General features: G+C 42.8%; 1 long non-coding RNA gene across 1 annotated transcript in view; it reads right to left on the reverse strand.

The window, feature by feature from the left end:
- Positions 1-13229: 13229 nt before the first annotated feature.
- Positions 13230-21298, reverse strand: part of LOC140737464 (uncharacterized) — a 15719-nt gene continuing 7650 nt past the window's right edge. The window contains exons 2-3 of the long non-coding RNA XR_012101162.1: positions 15945-16086; positions 13230-13507 (exon numbers count right to left, since the gene is read on the reverse strand). This is a non-coding gene — a long non-coding RNA (uncharacterized lncRNA). The remainder of the gene's footprint in view (positions 13508-15944; positions 16087-21298) is intronic.

The raw sequence follows: 21298 nt of genomic DNA on the forward strand, positions 1-21298 counted from the left end.
AACCTGACACACTCTTGGGCAGAGCATATATGGGCATTCCGGTACAGATGCACCGGAACTGAACTCTGAAATCCTATGCCCTGAGCTGTAATAGCGTTGTGCTAATGGCTACACTGCTATGAGCTGATAGCACAGTGATTTTGCACACATATCCGGCTGCTTAAATCCCCATCAAGAAATTCATTTTCCCATTTTTACAGGGGATTTTCATTCTCGCTGTTTTCTTCTGGAAGTAAGTGCTCCCAAGTGATATATTATACAGCACAAAATTCATCTGCAGCAACATTTTCAACCTGACTGGACTGTGATATTAACCCATCAGACAAGTAGGTTTTAGAACAAAGAACATAGAAAACTGCAGCACAGTACAGGCCCTTCGGCCCACTTTGTTGTGTTGGCCTTTTAACCTACTCCAAAGGCACCTTGGAGGAAACACATAGGGAGAATGTACAAACTCCTTACAGACAGTGATGGGAATTGAACCTGATTCTGCTCACTGCTTAAACAACCTGGGTTTCATCCTGACCTCTAATGTGAGCTGCATAGAATTTGCATGTTCTCCCTGGCACTGTATGGAATTTCTCCTGGTGACATGTCTTCCTCCCACCTCACATTGATGGGCAAGCTGGTAGGTTATTTGGCTTCTATAAAAAATGCTCCCTTGTATAGGTGAGTACCAAGATCTGAGGGCAGAGAAGATGAGAATATTGCTTACTTTCTTAAGCCCATCACCACTGCTGGGGCATAGGTTGCCAACAGTCTCTCTGACAAGACTAGAACCCTCCGTCAACACTAGAGCCCTCTGTCCTGGGCCAGTCTTTCATGTAGTCCCCGGCTATAGACCATCTTCTAGGTGTACCCTTCCTTTCCCACCAATGAGGTCTTTAAAGCTTTTGTTGCTGTTTCTGTAGCACTGGGTATTTAGTGGATGGGGTTGCTAGCCCCATGCCCAATCCTCCTCCTTTTGCAGCCAGGCTAGGGACCATCCATGGCAGAGTTTTGATGAGAAAATTAGGATGAATAAAATGGGATCAATGTTGGGTTGGCATGAATAGCTGTTTGATGGATAGGATAAACTCACTGGGCCAAAGGGTCAGCCATTATGATATTATCTATACCAAGAGGGTAGATATCCATTTCCGGGAAGCTATTGCAGAACATAGATGGACACAAATTGAGTAGCTTCCTAAGTTAGGCTACCCTGACTGATCTGTTGTGTCCTCCATCATCTTTTGCATGTGTGTGTTACACTGAACTTACTGATACTCACTGGCCTCCTTAATGAAAAGACAGCAGCTGACAGACAACATGGGGAGAAGGCCTGTTCTGCCTGGTGTTACTAAATAAATAAATAAAAACACAGCACTTTCACCATGTAAGAGCCATGAAAGGAGAAACACACATCTGTCTGAACTCCCATGTCTGTTTCTGGAACATAATCAAACCCTAGAAGCTGTTGCAGCTCAACCATTTGATGGCGTGCCTCTCTGCGTGACCATAAAGTCCTTCCAAATGTAACCTGCTAACTAACCAGAGCCTTTACCCTACCATGGAACGTTTGGACAAGAATCCATTGCTTCAGAGATGGGAGGCCACCTTTATCACTCTTGGGATATGAGGAACAACCAAAATTCTGAGCTCGGGCAGGCCAGTAGCCACAAGAAGTTTCAGCCCTGAGAGTGGGAAAAGTCTGTTGGAATGACATTTGAACTGTACTGGTCAAAGAGATAACATGTGAAAATAGGAGACATAATTAGCAATTTGCACGCCACAACTTAACTCTAGCAAGAAATATACAAAGTCATGTGAGCAGATAAAATATGCTGAAGATTTAAGATGAGCTATATTTGTCACATATACATCGAAACATGCAGTAAAATGTTTTGCATCTGTCACAATATGTGCAGGCAATGTCAAAATTCAAGTGCAGAGGAAATACAGACTTCCATGTAGAGAGTCAAAGTTTATTCATAAGATTTCCAACAGAACATAAGATCACAATACTATAAGATATAGGAGCAGAATTAGACCATTTGGCCCATCGAGTCTGTTCCACAATTTCATCATGGTTGATCCAATCTTCCTCTCTGCCCCAATTTCCTGCCTTCTCCCTCTATCCCTTCATGGCCTGACCAATCAAGAATCTATCAACTTCTGCCTTAAATATACATAAAGACTTGACCTCCACAGCTGCTTGTGGCAAAGAATTCCACAAATTCACCACTCCCTGGCTAAAGAAATTCCTCCTCATCTCCATTCTAAAAGGACGTCCCTCTATTCTGAGGCTGTGTCCTCTGGTCTTAGGTTCTCCCACCATAGGAAACATCATCTCTACATCCACTCTATCAAGGCCTTTCACTGTTTGATAGGTTTCAATGAGGTCACCTCCCATTCTTCTGAATTCTCGTGAATACAGGCCCAGAGCCATCAGATGCTCTTCATATGACAAGTCATTCAACCCTGGAGTCATTTTCGTGAACCTCCTATGAATCCTCTCCAGTTTCAGCACATCCTTTCTAAGATAAAGGCCCCAAAACTGCTCCCAATATTCCAAGTGCCTCACCAGTGCTTTATAAAGTCTCAACATTACATCTTTGTTTTTATGTTCTAGTCCTCTTGAAATGAATGCTGACATTGCATTTGCCTTCCTCATCACAGATTCAACCTGCAAATTAACCTTCAGGGAATCCTGAACAAGAACTCTCAAGTCCTTTTGTGTCTCAGATTTTTGCATTTTCTCTCCATTTAGAAAATAGTTAACCCTTTCATTTCTTCGACCAAAGTGCATGACCATACACTACCTGATATCGGTGGCTCGGCCGAGCGACGCCACAAGACGTAACATTCTCAAAACCAGGACCACACGATTACCGCTAATCAGATGTCTGCAGCAAAAATACAAGTAATGTGAAATCCCCGAGCTTATCAAAATAAGCTTAATAATTTAAACAGAAAGCATTATAAAAAGAGAGTTACTCGAGAAAAAGCACGGAGAGCTCTAAATGATTGACGGCTCCATTAAATAACAATTACCCGATTCAGGGGCTCTAAAAACCTTGGAGCCGGGCGCTCTCCAGCTCCCAGCACAAGCCCAAAGTGCTCTTTTCCAGTGCCAAAGACCAACACGGTGTAAGGATGAGCTTGGACAGCCCGCAAGTGTCCGCAGTGGCAACATAGCTGGCCCACAGCTCACTAGCCCTAAACTGTACATCTTTGGAATGTGAGAGGGCACTGGAGCATCCAGGGGAGACCCACACGGTCATGGGGAGAACGTAAATACTGCTTACCAACAGTGATGTGAATAGAACCCCGATTGCTGGTCACTGGAGCTTTAAAGTGATTGAGCTACCGAACCAATGAGTTAGATAATTAATGAGTAAGTGAATACGGTATATTTGATGGAAGAAATGACACGTGATTCTGCTAAACTGGGTGAAGAAGTAGGATTTTCCTCAAATTGACAAATGGATATAACATCAAAAGGACAAACTCCGTTCAGAAGATCAAAGGTCAAAACTCCATACATTGTAGGAACCCTTTCATTGAAATGTTCCCACAATCTATGGACTCCCTTTCAGGGATCTTTCATCTCATGTTCTCGACATTTATTGCTTATTTATTTACCATTATTATTTCTTTGTTTTTGTATTTGCACAGTCTGTTGTCTTTTGCACACTGGTTGAATGCCCAAGTTGATTCTATTATGGTTATTATTGAGTATGCCGGCAAGAAAATGAATCTCAGGGTTGTACATGGTAAAGTACATGTACTTTGATAATAAATTTATTTGTACTTTGAACAACTCTTAGACAACGCATGGATGGCTAAAACTGTAAATAGCATTAGCTCGTGAATCACTCTTCTCCAAAGGGGTAAAACAATGCGGTTTATCCAAATGTGCATATAATGTATAAATATGCTTTATATGCATGTGCAGAGTGCAGTTAAAGCTGAATAAACGTGTTTCAATTGTTCTAACAGCCTTTCATTATTCTCAATATGAGGATTATGACCAGCCAATAATTAGGGATGGCACAGTGAAGTACCAGTCAATGTAACACTATTATAGTGCAGCAACCTGGGTTCAATTCCCACCACTGTCTGTAAGGAGTTTGTATGTTCTCCCCTTGAATATGTAGGTTTCCTCTGGGTGCTCCAGTTTCCTCCCACAGTCCACAGATGTACGAGCTAGGAGGTTAATTGGTCACACGGGTGCAATTGGGTGGCACGGGCTTGCTGGGCTAGAAGGGACCTAGTTCTGCAGTTGAATCTTAAGTTAATTAATTCATAGACAAATAAATCAATAGATGAGATTAGATAGACAGATAGATAGATTGACAGACAGACAGACAGATAGACAGACAAATAAAGAAATGGAAAAAGTATTCCCTGCACTATCCACAATTAGGATAGCTGCACACTTATTATAGTGGGATTGCCTTTTCCAGTAGCCATATTGAATATCTCTAATAATACCATCTTTGCTGTTGGTTCTATTAAGTATACTTGATGTCAGAGGTAATTTTTTTTACACAGAGTGGGTGCGTGGAACATGCCACCAGGATTGATGCTAGAGGTTGATACATTATGGACATAAAAGAAGGTCTTGGATAGGCACATGGATGGAAGATGCAGGACTGTGCAAAAGTCTTAGGCACGTGTAAAAAAAAATCTTTAAATCAAAGATGCTTTCAAAAATAATAAAAAGTTTTAAAATATCAAAAAAGTTACTATAAGACAAGTAAACAGTAAAAAAAACTAAATCAAATCAATATTTGGTGTAGCCACCTTTTGTCTTTAAAACTGCTTCAATTCTCTTAGGTACACAGTCATGCAGTTTTATAAGAAAATTGGCTAGTAGGTTGCTCCAAGCATCTTAGAGAATTTGCCACAGTTCTTCGACAGACTTTGTCGGCTTCCCAGACAGTCTCGATAATGTTGAGATTCGGCCTTTGTGGAAATCGTATCATCTGAAACCATATAAAAAATCTAGGGTGCACAAGACTTTTGGAGTGTACTGTAAATGGAAGGCTCTGCAGGAGGGAAGAATTAGACTGATCTTAGAGTAAGTTAAAAAGTTGGCATAAAATTGTGGGCTGAAGGGCTTGCTTTAGTGTTTAATGTTCTATATTGATGACTTCTTCCAGCACCTGTCCTGCAAAAGTAGCTGGGCTGACAGCCACAAAGTTTCCTGAGGTACCTTGATGCTCTTTGTCATTTCTGACAGTATAAAACACACTCAGGAAGCCGCAGAATAAATTGGAAATTAATAAATTTCCTGCTTCTTTCTTTGCATATGGATGCTTTTGCGTTCCAGGAACCACTGAACAGTTTACTCATCCAAAAGGCTTGTCTGTTGACTATATATAGGTAAATATTCAATGTCTAGACTTGTTGCTAACCAAAAGCCTGGCTCCTTAAAGCTGGTTTTTCTGTCTGAGTCATCCCAAATAATGTTAACATGTTTGGCAACGAAAGTGCATTGAATATCATGCTTAATTCTTTCAGGAAGATTCATTAAAAAAGATCATTTTAAACAAATAGATATAATGAGGGAATAAGTTAGTGCCTGAAAGTGAGGCGACACTTGCAGGCTGCCCCTACCACATCCTTGAGTATATTGTTTGTTAATGCAAAGAGCACATTTTGCTCTATGTTTTGATGAGTATGAGATAAATAATTCTAAACTCTAACTGAATCGGATGTACCGTGGAGAGCATACTAACTTGCTGCAACACCATCTGGTATAGTGGGGCTACTGCACAGGATCGAAATAGAAAGCAGTAAACTCAGTCAGTTCCATCATAGCCTCCCCAGAATCCAGGACATCTTCAAGGAGCAATGGCTCAAAAAGGTGGCATCCATCATTAAGGACCCCCATCACTCAGGACATGCCCTTTTCTCACTGTTACCATCATGAAGGAGGTAAAGAAGCCTGAAGACACACACTCAATATATTAGGAACAGCTTCTTCCCCTCTGCCATCAGATTTCTGATGGACATTGAACCCATGACACTACCACAATACTTTTTTCTTTTTTGAACTACTTGTTTAATTTAACATTATATATATATATTTTTTTCTTCCTGTAACTCACAGAATTTGTAATTATGTGTTGCATTCTACTGCTGCCACATTACAAATTTCATGACTTATATCGACAGGATTAAACGTGATTCTGAATATGTTGTCCTTAGTTTCTGCATAGCCGGACTTAACAAAATCAAAAACAAAGTTTAACTGATCTGTTTGGGAGAGGGATTTTTCCTCTGACACAGTCATTAAATATATTTCAAAAATACCAAGTAATGAGAACCATTATTTATATTAATTGTTCAATTAAATGCTGGAGAGTTTGATTTTTGAATTCATATTTCTATTATAATTAATTAAAATAATTTTCTATTATAATTAATAAAAACAAATCAACAGTTTAAATAGAATAACAAATCATTGCTGTTAGATGTTCCTTTGAACACTGGGTGACAGAAATATTCAGAACCTTAGGGAGATAAGCTATGGTGTGACATGTTGTTAGCAAATTTAAAAGGCAAAATTAGCAGAGCAATCATGAGAAAATAACGCTAAGCTTCTATTCCCATCTGTCAAATACATTTTTTGGATGATTAACTGGCACTATTTTGGCCTACCCTCAGGCCCTCCCAATGGGTATGCCCCTTGACTTGCACCTGCCACTCTCTCCGATGTAACATTGCAAAATTTCACTGCTTTTCCTCTCTCTATATGGTATCTGAACCATGTAATTAAATTCCTAGATTTTTATATATTAGAAATTTTCAAAATTTCTTCAGTCTCAATATTACCTAAAACAGATAATTTTGAGCCCCATTTTATCAATGATCAGCCGTCACAAATACTGAAATTAAAATATTATAATTGTCTACATTTTAGATTTATCAGTTCGTAATCTTCCAAATTTTAGTTTAGATGTTACTTAGCAGTATTTTCTTTCCTCTACCATCTTACCTCCTGGTTTTAAATGATAAAAAGGTCTTACATTATTTAACTGGAGTGTTATCCAAAAATATTGTCTAGAACCACATAAATAGATATAGTTTACAGGTGACCAAAAGCTTATCAAAAGGTGTATGTTTTAAACTATAGCTTCTTACTTAATTCTCCCTCTCATCCACCCATCCACCTACCCCTCACCTGGTCTCACCTATCACCTGCTAACTTGTACACCTCCTTCTCTCCCCCACTTCCTTACTCTAGTCTCTGCTCCCTGCCTTTCCAGTCCTGATGAAGGCTCTTACGTCTAAACATCAACAGTTAATACTGCCCATAGATACCACCTGACCTGCTGGGTTCCTCTGACATTTTGTGTGTTTTGCCATAGGCTTTAAGGTGTGTCTTAAAGAAGGAAGTAGAAAGAGAGAAATAGAGAGTTGAAGCTTGGGAATTCTGGAGCCACGGGTTTGGCTCAACTGTTAATGAAAGAACTATTAAGAAGGAAGAACTGGAAAGGGGCATGTTCTTTGTTCTTTTAGGTATAGATGAAATCACAGAGGCGGGAGGTAGCTGGACCAAAGAGAAAATTTAAAAAAACAAGAGTGAAAGTTTTAAAAACACAAGAGATTCTGCAGGCTTCAAGATCCAGATCAACAAATACAAAATGCTGAAGGAACTCAGCTGAAGGTCAAGCAGCATCTATGGAGAGCAGAAAGTAGCCGATGACCAAAACCCTACATCAGGAATAGAAAAGAAGGAGGAAGAAGCCAGAATAATGGCTCAGGATTTTGTGGACATTACTCTGAGAGTTTTAAGATCATGGCATTGTTTCAAAAACAATCAAATGTAGGTCGCAGACACACGAGTGCGAGGTGAATGGTGTTCAGAGTTAGTTAACATGTAGTTTTGAGTTACCTCTGGCAACAGAGGTGGCAGGGATGCAGTTGGGTGTGCAATGGAATTGTCGAGTCTAGACGAATCAGAGACTTGGATTAGGGAGTTAAAAATGAGCAGCTGGATGAGCTCAGCTGGTCAGGCAACATCTGCGGAGGGATACTTTTCGGTTGAGACCATTTATCAGGACTGGAAGAGTAGAGGGGAAATAATCAGTACAAAAGTTGTTGGGTGGGTGGGGCAAAAGCTGGCAAACTATGGGAGAGGATCCTGATTGGGTGGGATCCTGGTGAAGAGGAGTAATTGGCAGATGGAGTCAGGAGAAAGGGGTGGAGAAAGTGACAGATTCTAGCAGATGATCAGTTCAAGTTCAGTTTTAATCATCATTCAGCCATACATGAATATAGACAAATGAAACAGCATTCCTCCGGGGCCACGGTGCAAAACACAGTACTAAAAACACGCAGCACACAAAGCACAAATAATACATATGGCAAATCTGGTTACGATTTCATAAAAACATACATTCATAAAGAAAAACTAATAATAATATAGCCCAAGTCCCTGAGTGGCATGACTGTAGAATTTATGGTAAGTTGCCCTGGTCCAGCTTGTTCTTCCATTGAGCAAACTTTGGAAAGCAGCACAAACACTGGAGAACAGCACCGAGTGAATCCTGGAGAGCAGCGTGGAGTGAATCCTGGAGGGCAGCGCGGAGTGAATCCTGGAGACCAGCGCTGAGTGAATCCTGGAGACCAGCGCCGAGTGAATCCTGGAGAGCAGCGGTGAGTGAATCCTGGAGAACAGCGTGGAGTGAATCCTGGAGGGCAGCGCCGAGTGAATCCTGGAGAGCAGCGCCGAGTGAATCCTGGAGAGCAGCGCAGAGTGAATCCTGGAGGGCAGCACCGAGTGAATCCTGGAGAGCAGCGCGGAGTGAATCCTGGAGAGCAGCGCCGAGTGACTCCTGGAGACCAGCGCCGAGTGAATCCTGGAGAGCAGCGTGGAGTGAATCCTGGAGGGCAGCACCGAGTGAATCCTGGAGACCAGCGCCGAGTGAATCCTGGAGAGCAGCACTGAGTGAATCCTGGAGAGCAGCGTCGAGTGAATCCTGGAGAACAGCGCCGAGTGAATCCTGGAGACCAGCGCCGAGTGAATCCTGGAGACCAGCGCCGCGTGAATCCTGGAGGGCAGCGCCGAGTGAATCTTGGAGTCCAGCGCCGAGTGAATCCTGGAGACCAGCACGGAGTGAATCCTGGAGAACAGCACCGAGTGAATCCTGGAGAACAGCACCGAGTGAATCCGGGAGACTACCCCGAGTGAATCCTGGAGAACAGCACCGAGTGAATCCTGGAGACCAGCGCCAAGTGAATCCTGGAGAACAGCACCGAGTGAATCCTGGAGACCAGTGCCGAGTGAATCCTGGAGAACAGCGCCGAGTGAATCCTGGAGGGCAGCACCGAGTGAATCCTGGAATGCAGCACCGAGTGAATCCTGGAGAGCAGCGCCGAGTGAATCCTGGAGACCAGCGAGGAGTGAATCCTGGAGGGCAGCGCCGAGTGAATCCTGGAGAGCAGCGCCGAGTGAATCCTGGAGACCAGTGCTGAGTGAATCCTGGAGACCAGCGCCGAGTGAATCCTGGAGAGCAGCACCGAGTGAATCCTGGAGAGCAGCGTCGAGTGAATCCTGGAGAGCAGCGCCGAGTGAATCCTGGAGAGCAGCGCCGAGTGAATCCTGGAGGGCAGCACCGAGTGAATCCTGGAGAGCAGCACCGAGTGAATCCTGGAGAGCAGCGCCGAGTAAATCCTGGAGACCAGCGCGGAGTGAATCCTGGAGAGCAGCGCGGAGTGAATCCTGGAGGGCAGCGCTGAGTGAATCCTGGAGGGCAGCACGGAGTGAATCCTGGAGAACAGCGCGGAGTGAATCCTGGAGAGCAGCGCCGAGTGAATCCTGGAGACCAGCGCCGAGTGAATCCTGGAGACCAGCGCCGAGTGAATCCTGGAGAGCAGTGCTGAGTGAATCCTGGAGAGCAGCACCGAGTGAATCCTGGAGAGCAGCGCCGAGTGAATCCTGGAGAGCAGCGCGGAGTGAATCCTGGAGAGCAGCGCTGAGTGAATACCAAAGAACAGCACTGAGCGAACAGCAGACAGCAGCACCAATAAGGTTGGACAACAAAGGACTGAAAGTTATGGACTCAAATAAGAAATGGGGTTAAGGGAGGACCTAAATGAGGGAGAGAAGGTGGTGGGGGTGATTTGGAGAGGATAGCAGACCCCATATGGGAGTGATGGGCAGATAGAGCAGGTGGAGGGCAGGAAAAGAACTTGGATAAGGGCTTCAGCAACAACTGAATTGTAGTAGGCCTGAGTTTTAGATGATATAGCAGTGGAAATAATTATAGTATAGAGTGATCACTCAATTCAAGTATATTCTCCCAAGGAGTTATTCTCTTAATGGAGAATGCTTGTGCATGACTTTTTTTGAAGTGGGAGGCTGATGCACAGGCAGCCTCCAGACAACCCTTGTCAGATAGGGGTCAGGGTCCAGTGGCTTAACGTGCAAGTCGACTGGGGACCCTTTCCTGCTGTGGCCTTCCTCCACTTTCATTGCCATAGTGACATCATCATCTTCCACCAAATCCGCCACTGAGGTCTTGGTGGGATTGCTCTTCATTTGGAACCTCCCCCTTGACCTCACTGCCATGGATGATCCTACCAGGAGTTAAGCTCCAGGGAGCATCACCCTCAGGATCTCCACCACTCTAAGGTAACCATCCTCAAAGAAGTCTCATAATCATGCATATCAGAATCAGATTTAATATCACCAGTTGTGAAATTTGTTAACTTTGCAGCAGCAGTACAATGCAATGCATAATAAATATAGAAAAAAACTGAATTTCAGCAAGTATTTATATGTGTATTAAATAGTTAAGTTAAAATAAGTAGTGCAAAAACAGAAATAAAAATACTAGTGAGGTTGTGTTCGTGGGTTCAATGTCCATTTAGAAATCAGATGGCAGAGGGGAAGAAGCTGTTCCTGAAACACTGGGTGTGCCTTTAGGCTTCTGCACCTCTTTCCTGATTGTAGCAATGAGAAGAGGGTATATCCTGGGTGGTAGGGGTCTTTAACGATGGATGCCACCCTTCTGAGGCACTGCTCCTTGAAGATATCTTGGATACTGTGGAGGCTAGTACCCATGCTGGAGCTAACTAATTTTACCTCTCTCTGCAGTTTATGTTCATCCTGTGCAGTAGCACCATGACCATACCAGATGGTAATGCGGCCAGTCAGAATGCTCTCCACAGTACATCTGCAGAAGTTTTCAAGTGTTTTAGGTGATAATACTATTGGTGATAACACAATACTCCTATTTGGAGTATTGTGTACAGTTCTGGTCACCGACTATTTGGAGTATTGTGTACAGTTCTGGTCACCAAATTATAGGAAAGATGTCAACAAAATAGAGAGAGTACAGAGGAGATTTACTAGAATGTTACCTGAGTTTCAGCACCTAAGTTACAGAGAAACGTTGAACAAGTTAGGTCTTTATTCTTTGGAGCGTAGAACGTTGAGGGGGGACTTGATAGAGGTATTTCAAATTATGAGGGGGATAGATAGAGTTGACATGGATAGGCTTTTTCCATTGAGAGTAGGGAAGATTCAAACAAGAGGACATGAGTTGAGAGTTAAGGGGCAAAAGTTTAGGGGTAACACGAGGGGGAACTTCTTTACTCAGAGAGTGGTAGCTGTGTGAAACGAGCTTCCAGTAGAAGTGGTAGAGGCAGGTTTGATATTGTCATTTAAAACAAAATTGGATAGGTATATGGTCAGGAAAGGAATGGAGGGTTATGGGCTGAGTGCAGGTTGGTAGGACTAGGTGAGAGTAAGCGTTCAGCATGGACTAGAAGGGCCGAGATGGCCTGTTTCCGTGCTGTAATTGTTATATGGTTATAAGATTATAAACCAAATCTCCTCAAACTCCTAATGAAACATAACTGCTGTCTTAACTTGTTTATAGTGGCATCAGTATACTGAGCCCAGGTTAGCTTTTCAGGGTTACTGACACCCAGGAACTCAAAGATGCTTACTCTCTCGACTTATCTCTCAATAAGGATTGGTTTGTGTTCCCTCGTTTGACCTTTTCTAAAGTCCACAATTAGTTCTTTGGTCTTACTGACATTGAGTACAAAGCTGTTGCTGTACACCACTCAGCCAGTTGGTATATCTTGCTCCTGTATACCCTCTCATCACCATCTGAGAATCCACCAACAATGGTTGTATCATTTGCAAATTTAAAAAATCAGCATAAGCTGTCTACAGGTAATCCCAGAATCAAAAATGGCATTAAGATGACAAATATCCTGGTTTTAATCTGAATTGGTATTGCAGTCAGGGTAAGCTGAAGGATAGATGAATTTGGTATGTCACCAAAGGATTAAAGGCTCTAGCAAATTTCTACAGATTTACCATGGAAAGCTCTCTGCCTGGATGCGTCACTGCCTGGTATTGAGGCTCCAATGCACAAGATCAGAAGGGGCTGCAGAGGGTTGTAGACTCAAGCAGCTCAGGTACAAGCCTCCCTACAACTGAGGACATCTTCAAAAGACATCATGCCTCATCCATCATTAAGGACCCTCATCATCTGGGACATGCCCTCTTCTCATTAGCCACCATCAAGAGAAGGTAGAGGAACCTGAAGTCCCACACTCAATGATTTAGGAACAGCTTCTTCCCCCTCTGCCATCAGGAATTTTGACTGGATCCATGAACACAATCTCTTCATACTGCTTTTGCTCTATTTATTTATTTTATTTCTTGTTGTAACTTAGGGTATTTTTTTATGGCTTGTACTGTACAATTGCCACAAACCAACACATTTCACGGCACATGTCATAGAGTCATAGAAAAGTACAGCATAGAAACAAGACCCTTCAGTCCATCTAGTCCATGCCGGACCATTTAAACTGTCTCCACCTCCCAGTGACCTGCACCTTGTCCATACCCCTCTGTTATGTTTTGTAACTTCCAAAACATTAAATTAATTCAAAGACACTCACGGGAGTCCGAAAATACAAGAGTACTTCAAGTTTAAATTTTGCGAAAATGGTAGCGTGATGACATATGCAATTAATATACTTTTTCATATAATTCATAAGCAAGAATGCTTAATCAACCAATAGATATAAACAAGTTATTCAAATAATATTGAAATATTGAATACACAACACCCTCCATTGCCCTACCATCCATGTACCTATCCAAACATTGAAATGATAATAACTTGATTCTGATTCATCTCATACTTCTTGCAAAAGTTTTATTATTTTTTTTATTATTTTATTATTATTTTAGAGATATGGTGTGAAACAGGCCTTTCCAGCCAAGCAAGTTGCGTCACCTGCCACCCACCTATTTAACCTGAGCCTAATCACAGGACAATTTACAATGACGTAAATTCACTTGAAGAAAATTGGTGAAACTTGGGGCTGGCAATCTCAGATGGTTCTTCTGCCAAGTAACAGGCCACTCAGAGAATTTCAAGAATAGCCTGGTGTGACTTCCTTTGAGAGTCCACCTGTCACCTCTATCCAGTACGTGGTGACAGTCCATTTTTAATCATTCAGTGAATGCATTGCAGGAGATCTGGAAATATAGATGAGGTTAAATACAAGCTACTTCCAGTTCTAACAATAGTAGATTCAAAATTCAAGATTGCTTAATGTCATTTCTAGTACACAAGTGCAAAGGAGAACAAATAATTGTTACTCCGGATCCAATGCAGCACAAAGAAACAATAATACAATAATAGAATACACTAATAATAAAAAACACAATAAATATAAATACATAAGACAATTTATATATATATAGATTGATTATACATCCATAATGTGACACTAGGTACAGGACTGTCCGTACCTGAGGTGACTGACAGGAAATGATAAAGTAGTGGTGGTTGGGTTAGTGGGTGGAGGTGTTGATCAGCCTTACTGCTTGTGGAAAGTTACTGTGTTTGAATTTAGTGGTCCTGGAGTAGATATGGGAGTTTGACGAACAGTCCATGAGCAGACGTACAAAAAAGCTGGATGAACTCAGCAGATCGGGCAGCATCCGTTGAAAGAAGCAGTCATGAGCAGAGTGGGTGGGATCCTTATTGATGTTACTAGCCTTCTTCTGGATATATGTCTTCGATAATGGGTGGGATACAACATAAGCAAAATGCTGAGATAAGTAATCTTACTGAATTTAAAACTTTAAAATGTTACCATACTTTCCTCTGGGATATGATTTAAAAACAAATGGGGACTGTCCTAAGGCCAAGCACAGGGTGAGAAAGTTTTAAAAAGAGAGTATTCATTACGAAGAAAATGTTCTTTTTCTCAGCATGTATTACAAGTGTTATGGCTCTATAGTAGCATAATGGTCAGCACGACATTATTACCGCTCAGTGCATTAGAGCTTTGACCAGCAACTAATCCGTGCACCAGAAGTTTGGAGAGGGGGGGATTTCAATCAGGTCCACTGCCCGAGGGTAAAAGGTAGCAGCTGGTCACAGCAGCATAATAGAGCTTTCACCAGTGACCAATCGGTGTCCGGGATTGATTAGTAAGAGCAAATTAAAGGATAGGCAGGGGCAAGCGCAGCGGCCATCATCTGAGTGGACAGAGTCAGAGTGGTGATCTTGAGGCCTTACCTCTTCAGGGCTTCAGCAAAGAGGGATTTCAGTCAGAGAAAACAAAGAAAAGAAAAGCTCAGGTTTTTTCCTACTCTTCTTTATATCAGCTCAGCTAGGACAGTGGAGGTGCCAGGCAAAATGGTGAAATGCTCCTCCAGGATGTGGGAAGGCAGGGTGACATCCAGAGTCACTGACCACTACAACTGAGAGAAGTGCATCCAGCTGCAGCTTCTAACAAACCACATTAAGGAGGTGGAGCTGGAACTGGGTGTACTCTGGATCACCTGGGAGGCTGAGGGGGTGATAGATAGGACGTATATGGAGGTAGTTACACCCCAAGGTGCAGGACACAGGAAACTGGGTGACAGTCAGGAAGTGGAAATGCATTAAGGAGCCAGTGCAGAGTACCCCTATGGCCATCCCCCTCAACAACAGGTGTATCACTTTGGATACTCCCAGGGGTGGGGGAATGACCTGCCTGGCACTGAATTTGTCCCTGTGACTCAGAAGGGAAGGGAGGACAAGGGGCACGCTGTGGTGATAGGGGATTTGTTAGTTAGGGGAATGGACAGGAGGTTCTGTGGGTGAGAACAAGATTCCCAGAAGGTATGTTGCCTCCTGAGTACCAGGGTCTGGGATATCTCAGGTCGAATCCTCAGCAATCTTAAGTGGGAGGGTGAACAGCCAGAGATCATGGTCCATGTAGGTACCAATGACATAGGTAGGATGGGTGATGAGGTTCTGCATAGGGAGTTCAGGGAGTTAGGTGCTGTGATAAAGGGAAGGACCTCCAGGATTGTGATTTCAGGACTGTAACCTGTGCCACATGCTAGTGAGGCTAGAACTAGGAAGATTGTAAGGTTTAATACATGGCTAAGTAGTTGGTGCATGAGTGAGGGCATAATATTTTTGGATTATTGGGCTCTCTTCAGGGAAAGTGGGACGTGTACAGAAGGGACAGCTTGCTTCTGAACTGGAAGGGGACTAATATCCTAGCAGGAATGTTTGTTAATGCTGCACGGTGGGGTTTAAACTAGAGTTGCAGGAGGATGGGAACCAGAGTGCCAGAACAGTTAGTGGAGAGGTTGTGGAGGCAGATGCTGGTAAGGCTTCAGACAAAGTCAGGAATCAAAAGGTTGAGCATGGTGCACCCAGTGTCCTGAGCTGTGTGTATTTCAATGCAAGAGGTATCGTAGGAAAAGTGGATGATTGTGCTAAAGATGAGGTAAGTGGTTTGCAAACAGAGGTAACATGTAGCAAGGAGAGGCAGTTGGGAGGGCAAAATTGCAGTCAACAGGATGAGTTACAACATAAAAGGTGGACAGAATGGAAAAGGGTGAATGAAGGTCTGAAGGGGTTGTATCTGAATGTGCACAGAATACGGAATAAGGAAGATTAACTTACAGCACAGTTGCAGATTGGCAGGTAAGATGTTGTAGGCATTGCTGAACCGTGGCTGAAAGGAGATTATAGCTGGGAGCTTAATGTCCAAGGATACACATTGTATCAAAAAGACAGGCAGGGAGGCAGAGGGGGTGGCATTGCTCTGTTGGTAAAAAATGAAATCAAACCATTAGAAAGAGGTGACATAGTGTCAAAAGGGTTTGAATCATTGTAGACAGAGCTAAGGAACTGCAAAGGTAAAAAGACCCTGATGGGAGTTCTGTACAGACCCCTAACAGTAATAAGGATGTGGCCTACAAATTACAATGGGAGATAGAAAATGCAAGCCAGAAGTACAATGTTACAATGGTCATGGGGGATTTCAATATGCAGGTAGATTAGGAAAATCAGATTGTTGCTGGTTTCCAAGCGGGGGAATTTCTAGAGTACCTACGAGATGGCTTTAAGAGCAGCTGGTGGTTGAGCCCACTAGAGGATCAGCCAATGACTTGTCCTCTCAGCTGTCTGGGCAATGATTCCCAGCACAGTCATTTGCTCTGGGGTGTCACAGTAATGTAGTGGTTAGCATAATGTTTCATAGTACTGGCACCAGGGGTTCAATTCCCACCACTGTCTGTAAGGAGTTTGTACGTTCTCGCTGTGAGCATGTGGGTTTCCTCCGGGTGCTCCAGTTTCCTCCCACAGTCCAAAGACATACTGGTTGGTCATTGTAACATTGCCCTGTGATTAAGCTAGGGTTAAATCAGTGGGTTGTTGGGTGGTGCGGCTCGTTGGGCTGGAAGGGCCAGTTCCACGCTGTATCTCTAAATTCTAAATAAAATGCTAGATTCTCCAGTATTAATATATTTTACCTTACAATAAACAAAAATGTATAATTCCATGAAAGTTATTGCCATAAAACTTAACTTCTGTGTTACAGAAATGCAGAATTATCAAACTGAATACTGGCAAATCTTTGGTTCACAGTTATCAAAAAATATAAAATGGTCCTTTTTGTTCCATTTTTGAACAAGTATTCACACTGATCCAATATTGGGTTTTTCTTGATGATATTCAGCCCATTGGAGTAGCTGCTTCAATTGAACTGTACTTCCACATATCGTCTGACAAAGATCCAACTCATACACTATGAAGTGTCTCATGGTCTTATGAAGTGAAAGCCCTGCTCTGTGCAGATAGAGCTCTATGACTGCACGTTGGGCCCTGACTTCAGAGGGGCAAAGGGAAAAACATCAAATGAACTGTACATTCTCAGAGGATGTTTCCTGTAGTGGGGGAGTCTAGGACCAGAGGGCACAGACTCAGAATACCAGGACATCCCTTTAGAATAGAGATAAGGAGGAATTTCTTTAGCTAGAGGCTGGTGAATCTGTGGTATTTGCTACAGATGGCTGTGGAGGCCAAGCCATTGGATATATTTTATTTATTTCTTTGTTTACTTGTTTGATTATTGATAAGCAGAGCAAGATAGGCCTTTGCCCTTAGAGCCGTCCCACCCAGCAACCTCCTGATTTAACCCTAGCCTAATCACAAGACAATCTACAATGAAAAATTAACTTATCAACTGGTACATCTTTGGAACATTGGAGGAAATACAGGTGGGAGAATGTACAAACTCTTTACAGACAGCGGCGGGATGACAGGTTGAGAGCAGAGGTTGATAAAGTTATTGATTAGTAAGGGTATCAAAGGTTACAGGGGAGAAGGCTGGAAATAGGGTTGAGAAGGATAATAAATCAGCCTAAATGGAATGGCAGAGCATTCTTGATGGGCCAAATGGCCTAATTCAGATCCTATGTCTTATGGTCTTATCGTCTCACTTTCAGGTTCATTGAATTTTTTTGTTATTTCAGAACCTGGTTTCAACTAGGTTTAATGTAGGATTCAAAACCTTACAAATTTATCGGTGGCAGCATACTTTTTTTTGCTGTATCAACATCAGAATTTTCTTATGGAATGAAATATCATCTTCTATTAAGCAACTCCTGTGCATTCTTTCAGCAGAAATCCTAAAGGGCATTTAATTCCAAACAGTTAAGTATTGAACAACATTTTACCGGCAGTAAATAAGTTATGAACTAAGATGTAAATAGATAGGAAATAGATTAATTTTTCCACATTTGTGTGGCAGGAGAGATGTGTTTTCATTCATTGAAGTGGAAAACATTTCCTGCTTTTTGCATTCCGTCTTATCACATGTGATCCCAGGTGAGATCCTATTTATAGAAACAAAAAGTGAAATTTACACATAATCAAAATTATTTTTGCTGCTATGGACAGTAAGCAATGTTGCACATGCTAAACAGGTTTTATCTTTTCAAAATGTATTTAAAGATACAGTGTGGATCAGGCCTCTCTGACCCAACCACGTACTTGGGATGGTCCAGGGAGGGGTAGCAGCTCTGGTAAAGGGGCTTGTCATGTCCATTCTGGGGCAGCTCACTCACCTTTGCTCCCCACTGGACACTCAGCTCTCCCCTGTGGCTCCAAGTAGCTGACTCTTACGACAGCGACCGCACCCCGGTACACTGCTTCGATGAGCGGGCTAATTCATGGGAGGGTGGCCAGTGGCCTCATATCCCAGTGAGACAGCCACATGTCTGCCCTGGCATGCAAAGGCAGCCCTGGGGGACTGGGGGGGATGAAATCTACAGTGAGATCGAACGGCCAGGCCAGGAAGGCAGTTCTGCAATGCTCCATGGAGAGCAAAAGGCACAACAAGGCACAGAAGGCATCATGGCTATCCACTGCAACAGAGGAAGGCCCCTGTTTGTGCTGCTTGTCTGTATCCCTAGACCTGGATTTCTGAGGTCAAGGGAGTGGAACGGTTTTGCCGCCTTAAAAACTCTCCCTCACAGGTCTCCTGTCATCATCAGGCATGATGGACAACCACCACAATCACAGGGCAATTTACAATGACCAATTAGCCTACTAACCAGTATGTTTTTCGACTGTGGGAGGAAACCGGAACACCCAAAGAAAACCCACACAGTTATGGGGAAAACGAGCTATCTTCTTACAAATGGCGCCAGAACTGAAATCCAAACTCTGACACCTCTGAGCTGAAATAGAAACATCGAAACATAGGAACATAGAAAACCTACAGCACAATAAAGGCCCTTCGGCCCACAAAACTGTGCAAAACATGTACTTACTTAGAAATTACCTAAAGTTACCCATTAGCCCTCTGGTTACTAAGCTCCATGTACCTATCTAGGAGTTTCTTAAAAGACCCTATTTGAGGTCTGAGGCACTCCTTCCCCCGTTAACCTGGTCATCCTTGGGCAAGGTGTAGCACCGACAGCCCACTGATCAGTGTCACATGAAGCCATGGGAGCAGGTGGTGGATGGTCATATGTGCATCTGGTGCATATGCGACCACTGACAGCAGGCAGACCATCTCTGAAGAGTATTGATAATGGCTGGAGTCACCTGTCTTGTAAAGGCACTGCCCAGAAGAAGTCAATGGCAAACCACCTCTGTAGAAAAATTTGTCAAAAACAATCATGGTCATGGAAGGAGAAAAGAATAGGAATAACAGGCTGAAAGGGGTCTTCCGCACAGGCAAAGACAAAAGACCATGATCGTCCATGTTACACGACCTGGCACATAACAAATGTACGAATGAACGATACATTTCACTGTATTCTTTGTTGGACATGTGAGAAATAAAGCTAATCTTTCTTTATTTTTGAGGGGCCAGAAGATCAGATTTACTTTTCTCTTTTTATGTGATACTTCTCCTTTATGATCATATTACACCAAAACTGAAGTTTTAAAGGTCCCAAATATTTTTTTTATAAACATGTGCACCCATAAATAATCGAGGAGTTCTTTCAAATATTTTGCCATGGTTGAAGATTATGTAAAGAGGAATCTGCCAGTCCATTCAGAAATCTGATGCTGGCCGGCAAGCTGACAATTGTTGGTGAAGAGATAAGGGACACAGTGATAGTGGGTGTACTGTGGCAGTCCCTTTGACGTGTTAAATTAGGAGCAAGCAGATTACTTGCAACATTATGGTTTAGTGTCTGCATTTCAAATGTGAAGTGTAATTTTTTTTCAAGGCCAGAGTGAAGGCAACTATGCAGAACAAAAGAACTGGTGGCCAAAAGCCGTAGCATCACAATTCTAATGGTGGGCAATAGAGACGTAAAACATAATTGGAGATTTAATTCTGCACTTAGTGATTGGAGGAAATTATAGGGGAGGATATCAGAGGTAAGTATTTTAAAAAGAGTGTGGTGTGTTTGTGGAACTTCCTGGGATTTTGGTAGAGGCAGATACATTAGGGAAATTTTAGAAACTCTTACATAGACACATAGATGATAGCAAAATGGAGGGCTATGTAGGAGGGAAGGGTTACATTGATCTTATAGTAGGTTAAAAGATCGGCATAATATTGTGGGCTGAAGGGCCTGTACTATGCTTTACAGTTCTATGGTCTCAAAGTTCAAAGTAAATTTATTATCAAAGTACATACAGTATATGTCAACATCTACAACCCTGAGATTCATTTTCTTATAGGTGTTCAGAGGAGATTTACTAGAACGTTACCTGGGTTTCAGCACCTAAGTTACAGAGAAAGGTTGAACAAGTTAGGTCTTTATTCTTTGGAGCGCAGAAGGTTGAGGGGGGTCTTGATAGAGGTATTTAAAATTATGAGGGGGATAGATAGAGTTGATGTGGGTAGGGTTTTTCCATTGAGAGTAGGGGAGATTCAAACAAGAGGACATGAGTTGAGAGTTAGGGGGCAAAAGTTTAGGGGTAACACGAGGGGGAACTTCTTTACTCAGAGAGTGGTAGCTGTGTGAAATGAGCTTCCAGTAGAAGTGGTAGAGGCGGGTTTGATATTGTCATTTAAAACAAAATTGGATAGGTATATGGTCAGGAAAGGAATGGAGGGTTATGGGCTGAGTGCAGGTTGGTGGGTCTAGGTGAGAGTAAGTGTTTGGCATGGACTAGAAGGGCCGAGATGGCCTGTTTCCGTGCTGTAATTGTTATATGGTTGTAATTGTTAAGTGGGGTCCCAGAACAGATCCCTGAGGCACTCCACTGGTCACTGACCTCCATGCAGAATATGACCCGTCTACAACCACTCTTTGCCTTCTGTGGGCAAGCCAATTCTGGATCCACAAAGCAAGGTCTGCTTGGATCACATGCCTCCTTACCTTCTCAATAAGCCTGGCATGGGGTACCTTATCAAATGCCTTGCTGAAATCCATATACACTACATCTACTGCTCTTCCTTCATCAATGTGTTTAGTCACACCCTCAAAAAATTCAAACAGGCTCGTAAGACACGACCTGCTTTTGACAAAGCTATGCTGACTATTCCTAATCATATTATGTCT

Source organism: Hemitrygon akajei, chromosome 13, assembly GCF_048418815.1.
Source record: "Hemitrygon akajei chromosome 13, sHemAka1.3, whole genome shotgun sequence".
In the NCBI taxonomy this organism is placed as follows: domain Eukaryota; kingdom Metazoa; phylum Chordata; class Chondrichthyes; order Myliobatiformes; family Dasyatidae; genus Hemitrygon; species Hemitrygon akajei.